The 18,037-nt window shown below is 44.6% G+C and overlaps 18 non-coding genes and 2 pseudogenes across 18 annotated transcripts; all 20 read left to right on the top strand.

Annotated features, from left to right (window-relative positions):
* Positions 1–373: 373 nt before the first annotated feature.
* LOC142514804 (5S ribosomal RNA) lies at positions 374–492 on the top strand. Its single transcript, XR_012810681.1, has one exon. It is a non-coding gene; the product is annotated as a 5S ribosomal RNA (ribosomal RNA).
* Positions 493–1,177: 685 nt separating this feature from the next.
* On the top strand, positions 1,178–1,296 carry LOC142514493 (5S ribosomal RNA). Its single transcript, XR_012810383.1, has one exon. It is a non-coding gene; the product is annotated as a 5S ribosomal RNA (ribosomal RNA).
* A 684-nt stretch (positions 1,297–1,980) lies between these two features.
* Positions 1,981–2,099, top strand: LOC142512032 (5S ribosomal RNA; annotated as a pseudogene).
* Positions 2,100–2,768: 669 nt separating this feature from the next.
* LOC142513411 (5S ribosomal RNA) lies at positions 2,769–2,887 on the top strand. Its single transcript, XR_012809359.1, has one exon. It is a non-coding gene; the product is annotated as a 5S ribosomal RNA (ribosomal RNA).
* Positions 2,888–3,570: 683 nt separating this feature from the next.
* On the top strand, positions 3,571–3,689 carry LOC142513520 (5S ribosomal RNA). Its single transcript, XR_012809463.1, has one exon. It is a non-coding gene; the product is annotated as a 5S ribosomal RNA (ribosomal RNA).
* A 683-nt stretch (positions 3,690–4,372) lies between these two features.
* Positions 4,373–4,490, top strand: LOC142515168 (5S ribosomal RNA). The gene has a single exon (XR_012811025.1). It is a non-coding gene; the product is annotated as a 5S ribosomal RNA (ribosomal RNA).
* Positions 4,491–5,179: 689 nt separating this feature from the next.
* On the top strand, positions 5,180–5,287 carry LOC142512426 (5S ribosomal RNA; annotated as a pseudogene).
* A 212-nt stretch (positions 5,288–5,499) lies between these two features.
* On the top strand, positions 5,500–5,616 carry LOC142508514 (5S ribosomal RNA). The gene has a single exon (XR_012806724.1). It is a non-coding gene; the product is annotated as a 5S ribosomal RNA (ribosomal RNA).
* Positions 5,617–7,401: 1,785 nt separating this feature from the next.
* On the top strand, positions 7,402–7,522 carry LOC142509104 (5S ribosomal RNA). The gene has a single exon (XR_012807292.1). It is a non-coding gene; the product is annotated as a 5S ribosomal RNA (ribosomal RNA).
* A 682-nt stretch (positions 7,523–8,204) lies between these two features.
* Positions 8,205–8,323, top strand: LOC142507448 (5S ribosomal RNA). Its single transcript, XR_012805707.1, has one exon. It is a non-coding gene; the product is annotated as a 5S ribosomal RNA (ribosomal RNA).
* A 684-nt stretch (positions 8,324–9,007) lies between these two features.
* Positions 9,008–9,126, top strand: LOC142517401 (5S ribosomal RNA). Its single transcript, XR_012813149.1, has one exon. It is a non-coding gene; the product is annotated as a 5S ribosomal RNA (ribosomal RNA).
* Positions 9,127–9,810: 684 nt separating this feature from the next.
* On the top strand, positions 9,811–9,928 carry LOC142510941 (5S ribosomal RNA). The gene has a single exon (XR_012808695.1). It is a non-coding gene; the product is annotated as a 5S ribosomal RNA (ribosomal RNA).
* Positions 9,929–10,609: 681 nt separating this feature from the next.
* LOC142516621 (5S ribosomal RNA) lies at positions 10,610–10,728 on the top strand. Its single transcript, XR_012812406.1, has one exon. It is a non-coding gene; the product is annotated as a 5S ribosomal RNA (ribosomal RNA).
* A 682-nt stretch (positions 10,729–11,410) lies between these two features.
* On the top strand, positions 11,411–11,529 carry LOC142517249 (5S ribosomal RNA). The gene has a single exon (XR_012813004.1). It is a non-coding gene; the product is annotated as a 5S ribosomal RNA (ribosomal RNA).
* Positions 11,530–12,599: 1,070 nt separating this feature from the next.
* On the top strand, positions 12,600–12,718 carry LOC142507016 (5S ribosomal RNA). The gene has a single exon (XR_012805284.1). It is a non-coding gene; the product is annotated as a 5S ribosomal RNA (ribosomal RNA).
* Positions 12,719–13,401: 683 nt separating this feature from the next.
* On the top strand, positions 13,402–13,520 carry LOC142506787 (5S ribosomal RNA). Its single transcript, XR_012805066.1, has one exon. It is a non-coding gene; the product is annotated as a 5S ribosomal RNA (ribosomal RNA).
* Positions 13,521–14,190: 670 nt separating this feature from the next.
* LOC142514765 (5S ribosomal RNA) lies at positions 14,191–14,310 on the top strand. The gene has a single exon (XR_012810642.1). It is a non-coding gene; the product is annotated as a 5S ribosomal RNA (ribosomal RNA).
* Positions 14,311–14,975: 665 nt separating this feature from the next.
* Positions 14,976–15,093, top strand: LOC142510634 (5S ribosomal RNA). Its single transcript, XR_012808665.1, has one exon. It is a non-coding gene; the product is annotated as a 5S ribosomal RNA (ribosomal RNA).
* A 682-nt stretch (positions 15,094–15,775) lies between these two features.
* Positions 15,776–15,895, top strand: LOC142513613 (5S ribosomal RNA). The gene has a single exon (XR_012809551.1). It is a non-coding gene; the product is annotated as a 5S ribosomal RNA (ribosomal RNA).
* A 1,474-nt stretch (positions 15,896–17,369) lies between these two features.
* LOC142507502 (5S ribosomal RNA) lies at positions 17,370–17,488 on the top strand. The gene has a single exon (XR_012805758.1). It is a non-coding gene; the product is annotated as a 5S ribosomal RNA (ribosomal RNA).
* The last annotated feature ends 549 nt before the right edge of the window (positions 17,489–18,037 follow it).

Here is an 18,037-nt window from a genome sequence, read left to right as displayed (position 1 = left end):
ATTTTATCGTATCCCAGGCATAATAATAGCTTTACATTCGTTATTTCCTTCTTCTTATTTTTTTTCTATTTTCTGGGAACATTTATCGATTTTTGTTGTCGTGAGCCGGTTCTGTGCGGAAGGGTATGACGCAGATTACTCCGGAGACGGTTAACTCATTAAAAACAATTATTTCGACTGTTTTATCCATAATTTACGTAAACGGTCGCGACACGAGGTCTTCCCAGGGAGGTCACCCATCCTACCTCTGCCATCGCGCCAGAACGCTTAACTTCATGGTTATGATTGGGCGAGAGCAGTGCCGCGTGTTGTCCATCGCCGCCCGCTCCACACGTACTCGAGGGATATAAGAATAAACATCCCACTCAATGTCGGGTGCGATCATACCAGCACTAATGCACCGGATCACATCAGAACTCCGAAGTTAAGCGTGCTTTGGCGAGAGCAGTACTAGGATGGATGACCCCCTGGGAAGTCCTCGTGTTGCACCCCTTTTCGTGTTTTTCTATTTTTGATTACTTGTTGACAGACGATTTTCGGCTCAAATCATCTGAATCTCGATCGGGACCAGATAAGACATGTGAAATGAAAGTAGCTCGGGCACTGCCGGATTTGGACAAAATTGTAGGCTAATTTGATTGTAAACGGGCAAACGGACGAGACTCATTACTACGCAATGAGCTGACGAGATTTTAGCCGAATTCCTTCTCTAAGACCCTCTAATTTGCGATTTACCGCTTCTGTTAAGCTTTCGTTTCCTCGAGAAATCCGCTTAGGAAGTTCGAAATTCGATTCCGGTTCCATTTTATCGTATCCCAGGCATAATAATAGCTTTACATTCGTTATTTCCTTCTTCTTATTTTTTTTTCTATTTTCTGGGAACATTTATCGATTTTTGTTGTCGTGAGCCGGTTCTGTGCGGAAGGGTATGACGCAGATTACTCCGGAGACGGTTAACTCATTAAAAACAATTATTTCGACTGTTTTATCCATAATTTACGTAAACGGTCGCGACACGAGGTCTTCCCAGGGAGGTCACCCATCCTAGCCTCTGCCATCGCGCCAGAACGCTTAACTTCATGGTTATGATTAGGCGAGAGCAGTGCCGCGTGTTGTCCATCGCCGCCCGCTCCACACGTACTCGAGGGATATAAGAATAAACATCCCACTCAATGTCGTGTGCGATCATACCAGCACTAATGCACCGGATCCCATCAGAACTCCGAAGTTAAGCGTGCTTTGGCGAGAGCAGTACTAGGATGGATGACCCCCTGGGAAGTCCTCGTGTTGCACCCCTTTTCGTGTTTTTCTATTTTTGATTACTAGTTGACAGACGATTTTCGGCTCAAATCATCTGAATCTCGATCGTGACCAGATAAGACATGTGAAATGAAAGTAGCTCGGGCACTGCCGGATTTGGACAAAATTGTAGGCTAATTTGATTGTAAACGGGCAAACGGACGAGACTCATTACTACGCAATGAGCTGACGAGATTTTAGCCGAATTCCTTCTTTAAGACCCTCTAATTTGCGATTTACCGCTTCTGTTAAGCTTTCGTTTCCTCGAGAAATCCGCTTAGGAAGTTCGAAATTCGATTCCGGTTCCATTTTATCGTATCCCAGGCATAATAATAGCTTTACATTCGTTATTTCCTTCTTCTTATTTTTTTTTCTATTTTCTGGGAACATTTATCGATTTTTGTTGTCGTGAGCCGGTTCTGTGCGGAAGGGTATGACGCAGATTACTCCGGAGACGGTTAACTCATTAAAAACAATTATTTCGACTGTTTTATCCATAATTTACGTAAACGGTCGCGACACGAGGTCTTCCCAGGGAGGTCACCCATCCTACCTCTGCCATCGCGCCAGAACGCTTAACTTCATGGTTATGATTAGGCGAGAGCAGTGCCGCGTGTTGTCCATCGCCGCCCGCTCCACACGTACTCGAGGGATATAAGAATAAACATCCCACTCAATGTCGGGTGCGATCATACCAGCACTAATGCACCGGATCCCATCAGAACTCCGAAGTTAAGCGTGCTTGGGCTGAGAGCAGTACTAGGATGGGTGACCTCGTGTGCACCCTTTTAGTGTTTTTCTATTTTTGATTACTTGTTGACAGACGATTTTCGGCTCAAATCATCTGAATCTCGATCGGGACCAGATAAGACATGTGAAATGAAAGTAGCCCGGGCACTGTCGGATTTGGACAAAATTGTAGGCTAATTTGATTGTAAACGGGCAAACGGACGAGACTCATTACTACGCAATGAGCTGACGAGATTTTAGCCGAATTCCTTCTCTAAGACCCTCTAATTTGCGATTTACCGCTTCTGTTAAGCTTTCGTTTCCTCGAGAAATCCGCTTAGGAAGTTCGAAATTCGATTCTGGTTCCATTTTATCGTATCCCAGGCATAATAATAGCTTTACATTCGTTATTTCCTTCTTCTTATTTTTTTTCTATTTTCTGGGAACATTTATCGATTTTTGTTGTCGTGAGCCGGTTCTGTGCGGAAGGGTATGACGCAGATTACTCCGGAGACGGTTAACTCATTAAAAACAATTATTTCGACTGTTTTATCCATAATTTACGTAAACGGTCGCGACACGAGGTCTTCCCAGGGAGGTCACCCATCCTACCTCTGCCATCGCGCCAGAACGCTTAACTTCATGGTTATGATTAGGCGAGAGCAGTGCCGCGTGTTGTCCATCGCCGCCCGCTCCACACGTACTCGAGGGATATAAGAATAAACATCCCACTCAATGTCGGGTGCGATCATACCAGCACTAATGCACCGGATCCCATCAGAACTCCGAAGTTAAGCGTGCTTGGGCGAGAGCAGTACTAGGATGGGTGACCCCCTGGGAAGTCCTCGTGTTGCACCCCTTTTCGTGTTTTTCTATTTTTGATTACTTGTTGACAGACGATTTTCGGCTCAAATCATCTGAATCTCGATCGGGACCAGATAAGACATGTGAAATGAAAGTAGCTCGGGCACTGCCGGATTTGGACAAAATTGTAGGCTAATTTGATTGTAAACGGGCAAACGGACGAGACTCATTACTACGCAATGAGCTGACGAGATTTTAGCCGAATTCCTTCTCTAAGACCCTCTAATTTGCGATTTACCGCTTCTGTTAAGCTTTCGTTTCCTCGAGAAATCCGCTTAGGAAGTTCGAAATTCGATTCTGGTTCCATTTTATCGTATCTCAGGCATAATAATAGCTTTACATTCGTTATTTCCTTCTTCTTATTTTTTTTCTATTTTCTGGGAACATTTATCGATTTTTGTTGTCGTGAGCCGGTTCTGTGCGGAAGGGTATGACGCAGATTACTCCGGAGACGGTTAACTCATTAAAAACAATTATTTCGACTGTTTTATCCATAATTTACGTAAACGGTCGCGACACGAGGTCTTCCCAGGGAGGTCACCCATCCTACCTCTGCCATCGCGCCAGAACGCTTAACTTCATGGTTATGATTAGGCGAGAGCAGTGCCGCGTGTTGTCCATCGCCGCCCGCTCCACACGTACTCGAGGGATATAAGAATAAACATCCCACGCAATGTCTGGTGCGATCATACCAGCACTAATGCACCGGATCCCATCAGAACTCCGAAGTTAAGCGTGCTTGGGCTTGAGCAGTACTAGGATGGGTGACCCCCTGGGAAGTCCTCGTGTTGCACCCTTTTTAGTGTTTTTCTATTTTTGATTACTTGTTGACAGACGATTTTCGGCTCAAATCATCTGAATCTCGATCGGGACCAGATAAGACATGTGAAATGAAAGTAGCTCGGGCACTGCCGGATTTGGACAAAATTGTAGGCTAATTTGATTGTAAACGGGCAAACGGACGAGACTCATTACTACGCAATGAGCTGACGAGATTTTAGCCGAATTCCTTCTCTAAGACCCTCTAATTTGCGATTTACCGCTTCTGTTAAGCTTTCGTTTCCTCGAGAAATCCGCTTAGGAAGTTCGAAATTCGATTCCGGTTCCATTTTATCGTATCCCATGCATAATAATAGCTTTACATTCGTTATTTCCTTCTTCTTATTTTTTTTCTATTTTCTGAGAACATTTATCGATTTTTGTTGTCGTGAGCCGGTTCTGTGCGGAAGGGTATGACGCAGATTACTCCGGAGAAGGTTAACTCATTAAAAACAATTATTTCGACTGTTTTATCCATAATTTACGTAAACGGTCGCGACACGAGGTCTTCCCAGGGAGGTCACCCATCCTACCTCTGCCATCGCGCCAGAACGCTTAACTTCATGGTTATGATTGGGCGAGAGCAGTGCCGCGTGTTGTCCATCGCCGCCCGCTCCACACGTACTCGAGGGATATAAGAATAAACATCCCACTCAATGTCGGGTGCGATCATACCAGCACTAATGCACCGGATCCAACAGAACTCCGAAGTTAAGCGTGCTTGGGCGAGAGCAGTACTAGGATGGGTGACCCCCTGGGAAGTCCTCGTGTTGCACCCTTTTTAGTGTTTTTCTATTTTTGATTACTTGTTGACAGACGATTTTCGGCTCAAATCATCTGAATCTCGATCGGGACCAGATAAGACATGTGACATGAAAGTAGCCCGGGCACTGTCGGATTTGGACAAAATTGTAGGCTAATTTGATTGTAAACGGGCAAACGGACGAGACTCATTACTACGCAATGAGCTGACGAGATTTTAGCCGAATTCCTTCTCTAAGACCCTCTAATTTGCGATTTACCGTTTCTGTTAAGCTTTCGTTTCCTCGAGAAATCCGCTTAGGAAGTTCGAAATTCGATTCCGGTTCTATTTTATCGTATCACAGTCATAATAATAGCTTTACATTCGTTATTTCCTTCTTCTTATTATTTTTTCTATTTTCTGGGAACATTTATCGATTTTTGTTGTCGTGAGCCGGTTCTGTGCGGAAGGGTATGACGCAGATTACTCCGGAGACGGTTAACTCATTAAAAACAAATATTTCGACTGTTTTATCCATAATTTACGTAAACGGTCGCGACACGAGGTCTTCCCAGGGAGGTCACCCATCCTACCTCTGCCATCGCGCCAGAACGCTTAACTTCATGGTTATGATTAGGCGAGAGCAGTGCCACGTGTTGTCCATCGCCGCCCACTCCACACGTACTCAAGGGATATAAGAATAAACATCCCACGCAATGTCGGGTGCGATCATACCAACACTAATGCACCGGATCCCATCAGAACTTCGAAGTTAAGCATGCTTGGGCGAGAGCAGTACTAGGATGGGTGTCCCCCTGGGAAGTCCTCTTGTTGACGAGATTTTAGCTTTACATTCGACTGTTTTATCCATAATTTACGTAAACTGTCGCGACACGAGGTCTTCCCCACCCATCCTACCTCTGCCATCGCGCCAGAACGCTTAACTTCATGGTTATGATTGGGCGAGAGCACTGCCGCGCGTTGTCCATCGCCGCCCGCTCCACACGTACTCGAGGGATATAAGAATAAACATCCCACTCAATATCGGGTGCGATCATACCAGCACTATTGCACCGGATCCCATCAGAACTCCGAAGTTAAGCGTGCTTGGGCGAGAGCAGGACTAGGATGGGTGCCTATGGGAAGTCCTCGTGTTGCACCCTTTTTCGTGTTTTTCTATTTTTGATTACTTGTTGACAGACGATTTTCGGCTCAAATCATCTGAATCTCGATCGGGACCATATAAGACATGTGAAATGAAAGTAGCTCGGGCACTGCCGGATTTGGACAAAATTGTAGGCTAATTTGATTGTAAACGGGCAAACGGACGAGACTCATTACTACGCAATAAGCTGACGAGATTTTAGCCGAATTCCTTCTCTAAGACCCTCTAATTTGCGATTTACCGCTTCTATTACGTTTTTGTTTCCTCGAGAAATCCGCTTAGGAAGTTCGAAATTCGATTCTGGTTCTATTTTATCGTATCCCAGGCATAATAATAGCTTTACATTCGTTATTTCCTTCTTCTTATTATTTTTTCTATTTTCTGGGAACATTTATCGATTTTTGTTGTCGTGAGCCGGTTCTGTGCGGAAGGGTATGACGCAGATTACTACGGAGACGGTTAACTCATTAAAAACAATTATTTCGACTGTTTTATCCATAATTTACGTAAACGGTCGCGACACGAGGTCTTCCCAGGGTGGTCACCCATCCTAGCTCTGCCATCGCGCCAGAACGCTTAACTTCATGGTTATGATTGGGCGAGAGCAGTGCCGCGTGTTGTCCATCGCCGCCCGCTCCACACGTACTCGAGGGATATAAGAATAAACATCCCACTCAATGTCGGGTGAGATCATAACAGCACTAATGCATTGGATCCCATCAGAACTTCGATGTTAAGCGAGCTTGGTCAAGAGCATTACTAGGATGGGTGACCCCCCCCCCTGGGAAGTCCCCGTGTTGCAACCTTTTTAGTGTTTTTCTATTTTTGATTACTTGTTGACGACGATTTTCGGCTCAAATCATCTGAATCTCGATCAGGACCAGATAAGACATGTGAAATGAAAGTAGCCCGGTCACTGCCGGATTTGGACAAAATTGTAGGCTAATTTGATTGTAAACGGGCAAACGGACGAGACTCATTACTACGCAATGAGCTGACGAGATTTTAGACGAATTCCTTCTCTAAGACCCTCTAATTTGCGATTTACCGCTTCTATTAAGTTTTCGTTTCCTCGAGAAATCCGCTTGTGTTGCACCCCTTTTCGTGTTTTTTTATTTTTGATTACTTGTTGACAGACGATTTTCGGCTCAAATCATCTGAATCTCGATCGTGACCAGATAAGACATGTGAAATGAAAGTAGCTCGGGCACTGCCGGATTTAGACAAAATTGTAGGCTAATTTGATTGTAAACGGGCAAACGGACGAGACTCATTACTACGCAATGAGCTGACGAGATTTCAGCCGAATTCCTTCTCTAAGACCCTCTAATTTGCGATTTACCGCTTCTATTAAGTTTTCGTTTCCTCGAGAAATCCGCTTAGGAAGTTCGAAATTCGATTCCGGTTCCATTTTATCGTATCCTAGGCATAATAATAGCTTTACATTCGTTATTTTCTTCTTCTTATTTTTTTTTCTATTTTCTGGGAACATTTATCGATTTTTGTTGTCGTGAGCCGGTTCTCGGCGGAAGGCTATGACGCAGATTACTCCGGAGACGGTTAACTCATTAAAAACTATTATTTCGACTGTTTTATCCATAATTTACGTAAACGGTCGCGACACGAGGTCTTCCCAGAGAGGTCACCCATCCTACCTCTGCCATCGCGCCAGAAGGCTTAACTTCATGGTTATGATTGGGCGAGAGCAGTGCCGCGTGTTTTCCATCGCCGCCCGCTCCACACGTACTCGAGGGATATAAGAATAAACATCCCACTCAATGTCGGGTGCGATCATACCAGAACTAATGCACCGGATCCCATCAGAACTCCGAAGTTAAGCGTGCTTGGGCGAGAGCAATACTAGGATGGGTGACCCACTGGGGGAAGTCCTCGTGTTGCTCCTTTTTCGTGTTTTTCTATTTTTGATTACTTGTTGACAGACGATTTTCGGCTCAAATCATCTGAATCTCGATCGGGACCAGATAAGAAATGTGAAATGAAACTAGCTCGGGCACTGCCGGATTTGGACAAAATTGTAGGCTAATTTGATTGTAAACGAGCAAACGGACGAGACTCATTGCTACGCAATGAGCTGACGAGATTTAAGCCGAATTCCTTCTCTAAGACCCTCTAATTTGCGATTTAACGCTTCTGTTAAGCTTTCGTTTCCTCGAGAAATCCGCTTAGGAAGTTCGAAATTCGATTCCGGTTCCATTTTATCGTATCACTGGCATAATAATAGCTTTACATTCGTTATTTCCTTCTTCTTATTTTTTTTCTATTTTCTGGAAACATTTATCGATTTTTGTTGTCGTGAGCCGATTCTGTGCGGAAGGGTATGACGCAGATTACTTCGGAGATGGTTAACTCATTAAAAACAATTATTTCAACTTTTTTAACCATAATTTGCGTAACCGGTCGCGACACGAGGTCTTCCCAGGGAGGTCACCCATCCTACCTCTGCCATCGCGCCAGAACGCTTAACTTCATGGTTATGATTGGGCGAGAGCAGTGCCGCGTGTTGTCCATCGCCGCCCGCTCCACACGTACTCGAGGGATATAAGAATAAACATCCCACTCAATGTCGGGTGCGATCATACCAGAACTAATGTATTGGATCCCATCAGAACTTCGATGTTAAGCGTGCTTGGGCGAGAGCAGTACTAGGATGGGTGACCCCCTGGGAAGTCCCCGTGTTGCACCCTTTTTCGTGTTTTTCTATTTTTGATTATTTGTTGACAGACGATTTTCGGCTCAAATCATCTGAATCTCGATCGGGACCAGATAAGACATGTGAAATGAAAGTAGCTCGGGTATTGCCGGATTTGGACAAAATTGTAGGCTAATTTGATTGTAAACGGGCAAACGGACGAGACTCATTACTACGCAATGATTTGACGAGATTTTAGCCGAATTCCTTCTCTAAGAACCTCTAATTTGCGATTTAACGCTTCTGTTAAGCTTTCGTTTCCTCGAGAAATCCGCTTAGGAAGTTCGAAATTCGATTCCGGTTCCATTTTATCGTATCCCAGGCATAATAATAGCTTTACATTCGTTATTTCCTTCTTCTTATTTTTTTTCTATTTTCTGGAAACATTTATCGATTTTTGTTGTCGTGAGCCGGTTCTGTGCGGAAGGGTATGACGCAGATTACTCCGGAGACGGTTAACTCATTAAAAACAATTATTTCGACTGTTTTATCCATAATTTATGTAAACATTTCGCGACACGAGGTCTTCCCTGGGAGGTCACTCATTCTAGCACTGCCATCGCGCCAGAACGCTTAACTTCATGGTTATGATTGGGTGAGAGCAGTGCCGCGTGTTGTCCATCGCCGCCCGCTCCACACGTACTTGAGGGATATAAGAATAAACATCACACTCAATGTCGGGTGCTATCATACCAGCACTAATGCACTGGATCCCATCATAACTCAGAAGTTAAGCGTGCTTGGGCGAGAGAAGTACTAGGATGGGTGACCCCCTGGGAAGTCCTCGTGTTGCACCCCTTTTCGTGTTTTTCTATTTTTGATTACTTGTTGACAGACGATTTTCGGCTCAAATCATCTGAATCTCGATCGTGACCGGATTAGACATGTGAAATGAAAGTAGCTCGGGCACTGCCGGATTTGGACAAAATTGTAGGCTAATTTGATTGTAAACGGGCAAACGGACGAGACTCATTACTACGCAATGAGCTGACGAGATTTTAGCCGAATTCCTTCTCTAAGACCCTCTAATTTGCGATTTAACGCTTCTGTTAAGCTTTCGTTTCCTCGAGAAATCCGCTTAGGAAGTTCGAAATTCGATTCGGTTCCATTTTATCGTATCCCAGGCATAATAATAGCTTTACATTCGTTATTTCCTTCTTCTTATTTTTTTTTCTATTTTCTGGGAACATTTATCGATTTTTGTTGTCGTGAGCCGGTTCTGTGCGAAAGGGCATGACGCAGATTATTCCGGAGACGGTTAACTCATTAAAAACAATTATTTCGACTGTTTTATCCATAATTTACGTAAACGGTCGCGACACGAGGTCTTCCTCAGGGAGGTCACCCATCCTACCTTTGCCATCGCGCCAGAACGCTTAACTTCGTGGTTATGATTGGGCGAGAGCAGTGCCGCGTGTTGTCCATCGCCGCCCGCTCCACACGTACTCGAGGGATATAAGAATAAACATCCCACTCAATGTCGGGTGCGATCATACCAGCACTAATGCACCGGATCCCATCAGAACTCCGAAGTTAAGCGTGCTTGGGCGAGAGCAGTACTAGGATGGGTGACCCCTGGGAAGTCCTCGTGTTGCACCCTTTTCGTGTTTTTCTATTTTTGATTACTTGTTGACAGACGATTTTCGGCTCAAATCATCTGAATCTCGATCGGGACCAGATAAACATGTGAAATGAAAGTAGCTCGGGCACTGCCGGATTTGGACAAAATTGTAGGCTAATTTGATTGTAAACGGGCAAACGGACGAGACTCATTACTACGCAATGAGCTGACGAGATTTTAGCCGAATTCCTTCTCTAAGACCCTCTAATTTGCGATTTAACGCTTCTGTTAAGCTTTCGTTTCCTCGAGAAATCCGCTTAGGAAGTTCGAAATTCGATTCTGGTTCCATTTTATCGTATCCGAGGCATAATAATAGCTTTACATTCGTTATTTCCATCTTCTTATTTTTTTTTCTATTTTCTGGAAACATTTATCGATTTTTGTTGTCGTGAGCCGGTTCTGTGCGGAAGGGTATGACGCAGATTACTTCGGAGACGGTTAACTCATTAAAAACAATTATTTCGACTTTTTTAACCATAATTTACGTAACCGGTCGCGACACGAGGTCTTCCCAGGGAGGTCACCCATCCTACCTCTGCCATCGCGCCAGAACGCTTAACTTCATGGTTATGATTGGGCGAGAGCAGTGCCGCGTGTTGTCTATCGCCGCCCGCTCCACACGTACTCGAGGGATATAAGAATAAACATCCCACTCTTGTCGGGTGCGATCATACCAGCAATAATGCATCGGATCCCATCAGAACTCCGAAGTTAAGCGTGCTTGGGCGCGAGCAGTACTAGGATGGGTGACATCTTGGGAAGTCCTCGTGTTGCACCCCTTTTCGTGTTTTTCTATTTTTGATTACTTGTTGACAGACGATTTTCGGCTCAAATCATCTGAATCTCGATCGGGACCAGATAAAACATGTGAAATGAAAGTAGCTCGGGCACTGCGGATTTGGACAAAATTGTAGGCTAATTTGATTGTAAACGGTCAAACGGACGAGACTCATTACTACGCAATGAGCTGACGAGATTTTAGCCGAATTCCTTCTCTAAGACCCTCTAATTTGCGATTTAACGCTTCTATTAAGCTTTCGTTTCCTCGAGAAATCCGCTTAGGAAGTTCGAAATTCGATTCTGGTTCCATTTTATCGTATCCCAAGCATAATAATAGCTTTACATTCGTTATTTCCTTCTTCTTATTTTTTTTTCTATTTTCTAGGAACATTTATCGATTTTTTTTGTCGTGAGCCGGTTCTGTGCGGAAGGGTATGACGCAGATTACTCCGGAGACGGTTAACTCATTAAAAACAATTATTTCGACTTTTTTAACCATAATTTACGTAACCGGTCGCGACACGAGGTCTTCCCAGGGAGGTCACCCATCCTAGCTCTGCCATCGCGCCAGAACGCTTAACTTCATGGTTATGATTGGGCGAGAGCAGTGCCGCGTGTTGTCCATCGCCGCCCGCTCCACACGTACTCGAGGGATATAATAATAAACATCTCACTCTTGTTGGGTGCGATCATACCAGCAATAATGCATCGGATCCAATCAGAACTCCGAAGTTAAGCGTGCTTGGGCGAGAGCAGTACTAGGATGGGTGACCCCCTTGGAAGTCCGCGTGTTGCACCCTTTTCGTGTTTTTCTATTTTTGATTACTTGTTGACAGACGATTTTCGGCTCAAATCATCTGAATCTCGATCGGGACCAGATAAGACATGTGAAATGAAAGTAGCTCGGGCACTGCCGGATTTGGACAAAATTGTAGGCAAACGGGCAAACGGACGAGACTCATTTCTACGCATCTCGTACCCATCCTACCTCTGCCATCGCGCCATAACGCTTAACTTCGTGGTTATGATTGGGCGAGAGCAGTGCCGCGTGTTGTCCATCGCCGCCCGCTCCACACGTACTCGAGGGATATAAGAATAAACATCCCACTCAATGTTGGGTGCGATTATACCAGCACTAATGCACCGGATGAGCAGTACTAGGATGGGTGACCCCCTGGGAAGTCTTCGTGTTGCACCTCTTTTCGTGTTTTTCTATTTTTGATTATTTGTTGACAGACGATTTTTGGCTCAAATCATCTGAATCTCGATCGGGATCAGATAAGACATGTGAAATGAAAGTAGCTCGGGCACTGCCGGATTTGGACAAAATTGTAGGCAAACGGGCAAACGGACGAGACTCATTTCTACGCAATGAGCTGACGAGATTTTAGCCGAATTCCTTCTCTAAGACCCTCTAATTTGCGATTTAACGCTTCTGTTAAGCTTTTGTTTCCTCGAGAAATCCGCTTAGGAAGTTCGAAATTCGATCCCGGTTCCATTTTATCGTATCCCAGGCATAATAATAGCTTTACATTCGTTATTTCCTTCTTCTTATTTTTTTTCTATTTTCTGGGAACATTTATCGATTTTTGTTGTCGTGAGCCGGTTCTGTGCAAAAGGATATGACGCAGATTACTCCGGAGACGGTTAACTCATTTAAAACAATTATTTCGACTGTTTTATCCATAATTTACGTAAACGATCGCGACACGAGGTCTTCCCAGGGAGGTCACCCATCCTAGCTCTGCCATCGCGCCAGAACGCTTAACTTCTTGGTTATGATTGGGCGAGAGCAGTGCCGCGTGTTGTCCATCGCCGCCCGCTCCACACGTACTCGAGGGATATAAGAATAAACATCCCACTCAATGTCGAGTGCGATCATACGAGCACTAATGCACCGGATCCCATCAGAACTCCGAAGTTAAGCGTGCTTGGGCGAGAGCAGTACTAGGATGGTTTACCTCCTGGGAAGTCCTGGTGTTGCACCTCTTTTCGTGTTTTTCTATTTTTGATTACTTGTTGACAGACGATTTTCGGCTCAAATCATCTGAATCTCGATCAGGATCGGATAAGACATGTGAAATGAAAGTAGCTCGGGCACCGACGGATTTGGACAAAATTGTAGGCTAATTTGATTGTAAACGGGCAAACGGACGAGACTCATTACTAGGCAATGAGCTGACGAGATTTTAGCCGAATTCCTTCTCTAAGACCCTCTAATTTGCGATTTAACGCTTCTGTTAAGCTTTCGTTTCCTCGAGAAATCCGCTTAGCAAGTTCGAAATTCGATTCTGGTTCCATTTTATCGTATCCCAGGCATAATAATAGCTTTACATTCGTTATTTCCTTCTTCTTATTTTTTTTTCTATTTTCTGGGAACATTTATCGATTTTTGTTGTCGTGAGCCGGTTCTGTGCGGAAGGGTATGACGCAGATTACTCCGGAGATGGTTAACTCATTAAAAACAATTAGTTCGACTTTTTTAACCATAATTTACGTAACCGGTCGCGACACGAGGTCTTCCCAGGGAGGTCACCCATCCTAGCTCTGCCATCGCGCCAGAACGCTTAACTTCATGGTTATGATTGGGCGAGAGCAGTGCCGCGTGTTGTCCATCGCCGCCCGCTCCACACGTACTCGAGGGATATAAGAATAAACATCCCACTCTTGTTGGGTGCGATCATACCAACAATAGTGCATCGGATCCCATCAGAACTCCGAAGTTAAGCGTGCTTGGGCGAGAGCAGTACTAGGATGGGTGACCCCCTTGGAAGTCCGCGTGTTGCACCCCTTTTCGTGTTTTTCTATTTTTGATTACTTGTTGACAGACGATTTTCGGCTCAAATCATCTGAATCTCGATCGGGACAAGATAAGACATGTGAAATAAAAGTATCTCGGGCACTGCCGGATTTGGACAAAATTGTAGGCAAACGGGCAAACGGACGAGACTCATTTCTACGCAATGAGCTGACGAGATTTTAGCCGAATTCCTTCTCTAAGACCCTCTAATTTGCAATTTAACGCTTCTGTTAAGCTTTCGTTTCCTCGAGAAATCCGCTTAGGAAGTTCGAAATTCGATTCTGTTTCCATTTTATCGTATCCGAGGCATAATAATAGCTTTACATTCGTTATTTTCTTCTTCTTATTTTTTTTTCGATTTTCTGGGAACATTTATCAATTTTTGTTGTCGTGAGCCGGTTCTGTGCGAAAGGTATGACACAGATTATTCCAGAGACGGTTAACTCATTAAAAACAATTATTTCGACTGTTTATCCATAATTTATGTAAACGGTCGCGACATGAGGTCTTCCCAGGGAGGTCACCCATCCTACCTCTGCCATCGCGCCAGAACGCTTAACTTCTTGGTTATGATTGGGCGAGAGCAGTGCCGCGTGTTGTCCATCGCCGCCCGCTCCACACGTACTCGAGGGATATAAGAATAAACATCCCACTCAATGTTGGGTGCGATCATACCAGCACTAATGCACCGGATCCCATCAGAACTCCGAAAGTTAAGCGTGCTTAGGCGAGAGCAGTACTAGGATGGGTGACCCCCTGGGAAGTCCTCGTGTTGCACCTCTTTTCGTGTTTTTCTATTTTTGATTACTGGTTGACAGACGATTTTCGGCTCAAATTATCTGAATCTCGATCGGGACCAGATAAGACATGTGAAATGAAAGTAGCTCGGGCACTGCCGGATTTGGACAAAATTGTGGGCAAACGGACGAGACTCATTACTACGCAATGAGCTGACAAGATTTTTGCCGAATTCCTTCTCTAAGACCCTCGAATTTGCGATTTAACGCTTCTGTTAATCTTTCGATTCCTCGAGAAATCCGCTTAGGAAGTTCGAAATTCGATCCCGGTTCCTATTTTATCGTATCCCAGGCATAATAATAGCTTTACATTCGTTATTTCCTTCTTCTTATTTTTTTTCTATTTTCTGGGAACATTTATCGATTTTTGTTGTCGTGAGCCGGTTCTGTGCGGAAGGGTATGACGCAGATTACTCCGGAGACGGTTAACTCATTTAAAACAAATATTTCGACTGTTTTATCCCATAATTTACGTAACGATCGCGACACGAGGTCTTCTCAGGGAGGTCACCCATCCTAGCTCTGCCATCGCGCCAGAACGCTTAACTTCATGGTTATGATTGGGCGAGAGCAGTGCCGCGTGTTGTCCATCGCCGCCCGCTCCACACGTACTCGAGGAGATATAAGAATAAACATCCCACTCAATGTCGGGTGCGATCATACCAGCACTAATGCACCGGATCCCATCAGAACTCCGAAGTTAAGCGTGCTTGGGCGAGAGCAGTACTAGGATGGGTGACCTCTTGGGAAGTCCTGTGTTGCACCCTTTTCGTGTTTTTTCTATTTTTGATTACTTGTTGACAGACGATTTTTCGGCTCAAATCATCTGAATCTCGATCGGGACCAGATAAGACATGTGAAATGAAAGTAGCTCGGCACTGCGGATTTGGACAAAATTGTAGGCTAATTTGATTGTAAACGGGCAAACGGACGAGACTCATTACTACGCAATGAGATGACGAGATTTTAGCCGAATTTCTCTCTAAGACCCTCTAATTTGCGATTTAACGCTTCTGTTAAGCTTTCGTTTCTTCGAGAAATCCGCTTAGAAAGTTCGAAATTCGATTCTGGTTCCATTTTATCGTATCACAGGCATAATAATAGCTTTACATTCGTTATTTCCTTCTTCTTATTTTTTTTTCTATTTTCTGGGAACATTTATCGATTTTTTTGTCGTGAGCGGTTCTGTGCGGAAGGGTATGACGCAGATTACTCCGGAGACGGTTAACTCATTAAAAACAATTATTTCGACTTTTTTAACCATAATTTACTGTAACGGTTCGCGACACGAGGTCTTCCCAGGGAGGTCACCCATCCTACCTCTGCATCGCGCCCAGAACGCTTAACTTCTGGTTATTGATTGGGCGGAGAGCAGTGCCTGCGTGTTGTCCATCGCCGCCCGCTCCACACGTACTCGAGGGATATAAGAATAAACATCCCACTCAATGTGGGTGCGATCATACCAGCACTAATGCACCGGATCCCATCAGAACTCCGAAGTTAAGCGTGCTTGGGCCGAGAGCAGTACTAGGATGGGTGACCCCCTGGGAAGTCCTCGTGTTGCACCTCTTTTCGTGTTTTTCTATTTTTGCTTACTTGTTGACAGACGATTTTCGGCTCAAATCATCTGAATCTCGATCGGACCAGATAAGACATGTGAAATGAAAGTAGCTCGGGCACTGCGGATTTGGACAAAATTGTAGGCTAATTTATTGTAAACGGGCAAACGGACGAGACTCATTACTACGCAATGAGCTGACGAGATTTTAGCCGAATTCCTTCTCTCTAAGACCCTCTAATTTGCGATTTAACGCTTCTGTTAAGCTTTCGTTTCCTCCTGAGAAATCCGCTTAGGAAGTTCGAAATTCGATTCCTGTTTCCATTTTTATCGTATCCCAGGCTACTAATAGCTTTACATTCGTTATTTCCTTCTTCTTATTTTTTTTTCTATTTTTCTGGAACATTTATCGATTTTTGTTGTCGTGAGCCGGTTCTGTGCGGAAGGTTATGACGCAGATTATCCGGAGACGGTAACTCATTAAAAACAATTATTTCGACTTTTGTAACCATAATTTACGTAACCGGTCGCGACACGAGGTCTTCCAGGGAGGTCACCCATCCTAGCTCTGCCATCGCGCCAGGAACGATAACTCTTGGTTATGATTGGGCTGAGAGCAGTGCCGCGCTGTTGTCCATCGCCGCCCGCTCCACATGTACTCGAGGGATATAAGAATAAAACCACTCAATTGTTCGGGTGCGATCATACCAGCCATAATGCACCGGATCCCATCAGAACCTACGAAGTTCAGCGTGATAGGGCGATCGAGAGCAGTACAGGATGGGTGACCCCTGGGAAGTCCTCGTGTTGCACCCTCTTCGTGTTTTTCTATTTTTGATACTTGTTGACAGACGATTTTCGGCTCAATCATCTGAATCTCATCGGGACCAGATAAAACATGTGAAATGAAAGTAGCTCGGGCACTGCCGGATTTGGACAAAATTGTAGGCTTAATTTGATTGTAAACCGGGGCAAACGGACGAGACTCATTACTACGCAATCAGCTGGCGAGATTTTAGCCGAATTCTTCTCTAAGAACCTCTAATTTGCAATTTAACGCTTCTGTTAAGCTTTTCGTTCCTCGAGAAATCCGCTTAGAGCTCGAAATTCGATTCTGGTTCCATTTTTATCGTATCCGAGGCATAATAATAGCTTTACATTCGTTATTTCTTCTTCTTATTTTTTTTTCTTTTCTGGGAACATTTATCGATTTTTGTTGTCGTGAGCCGGTTCTGTGCGGAAGGGTATGACGCAGATTACCGGAGACGGTTAACATTAAAAAAATATTTCGACTGTTTTATCCATAATTTACGTAAACGTCGCGACACGAGGTTTCCCAGGGAGGTCACCCATCCTAGCTCTGCCATCGCGCCAGAACGCTTAACTTCTTGGTTATGATTGGCGGAGAGCAGTGCCGCGGTTGTCCATCGCCGCCCGCTCCACACGTACTCGAGGGATATAAGAAAAAACATCCCACTCAATGTCGGGTGCGATCATACCAGCACTAATGCACCGGATCCCATCAGAACTCCGAAGTTAAGCGTGCTTGGGCGACAGCGAGTACTAGGATGGGGACCCCCTGGGAAGTCCTCGTGTTGCACCCTTTTTCGTGTTTATTTTTGATTACTTGTTGACAGACGATTTTCGGCTCAATCATCTGAATCTCGATCGGGACCAGATAAGACATGTGAAATGAAAGTAGCTCGGGCACTGCCGGATTTGGACAAAATTGGGGCAAAACGGACGAGACTCATTACTACGCAATGAGTGACGAGATTTAGCCGAATTCTTCTCTAAGACCCTCTAATTTGCGATTTAACGCTTCTGTTAATCTTCGTTTCCTCGAGAAATCCGCTTAGGAAGTTCGAAATTCGATTCCGGTTCCATTTTATCGTATCCCAGGCATAATATAGCTTTACATTCGTTATTTCCTTCTTCTTATTTTTTTTCTATTTTCTGGGAACATTTATCGATTTTTGTTGTCGTGAGCCGGTTCTGTGCGGAAGGGTATGACGCAGATTACTCCGGAGACGGTTAACTCATTAAAAACAAATTATTTCGATGTTTATCCATAATTTACGTAAACGTCGCGACACGAGGTTCTCCAGGGAGGTCACCCATCCTAGCTCTGCCATCGCGCCAGAACGCTTAAC

The sequence above is a fragment of the Primulina tabacum genome, chromosome 10 (genome assembly GCF_025594145.1).
Source record: "Primulina tabacum isolate GXHZ01 chromosome 10, ASM2559414v2, whole genome shotgun sequence".
In the NCBI taxonomy this organism is placed as follows: Eukaryota; Viridiplantae; Streptophyta; class Magnoliopsida; order Lamiales; family Gesneriaceae; genus Primulina; species Primulina tabacum.
This window is presented reverse-complemented; position numbering and strand designations above follow the sequence as displayed.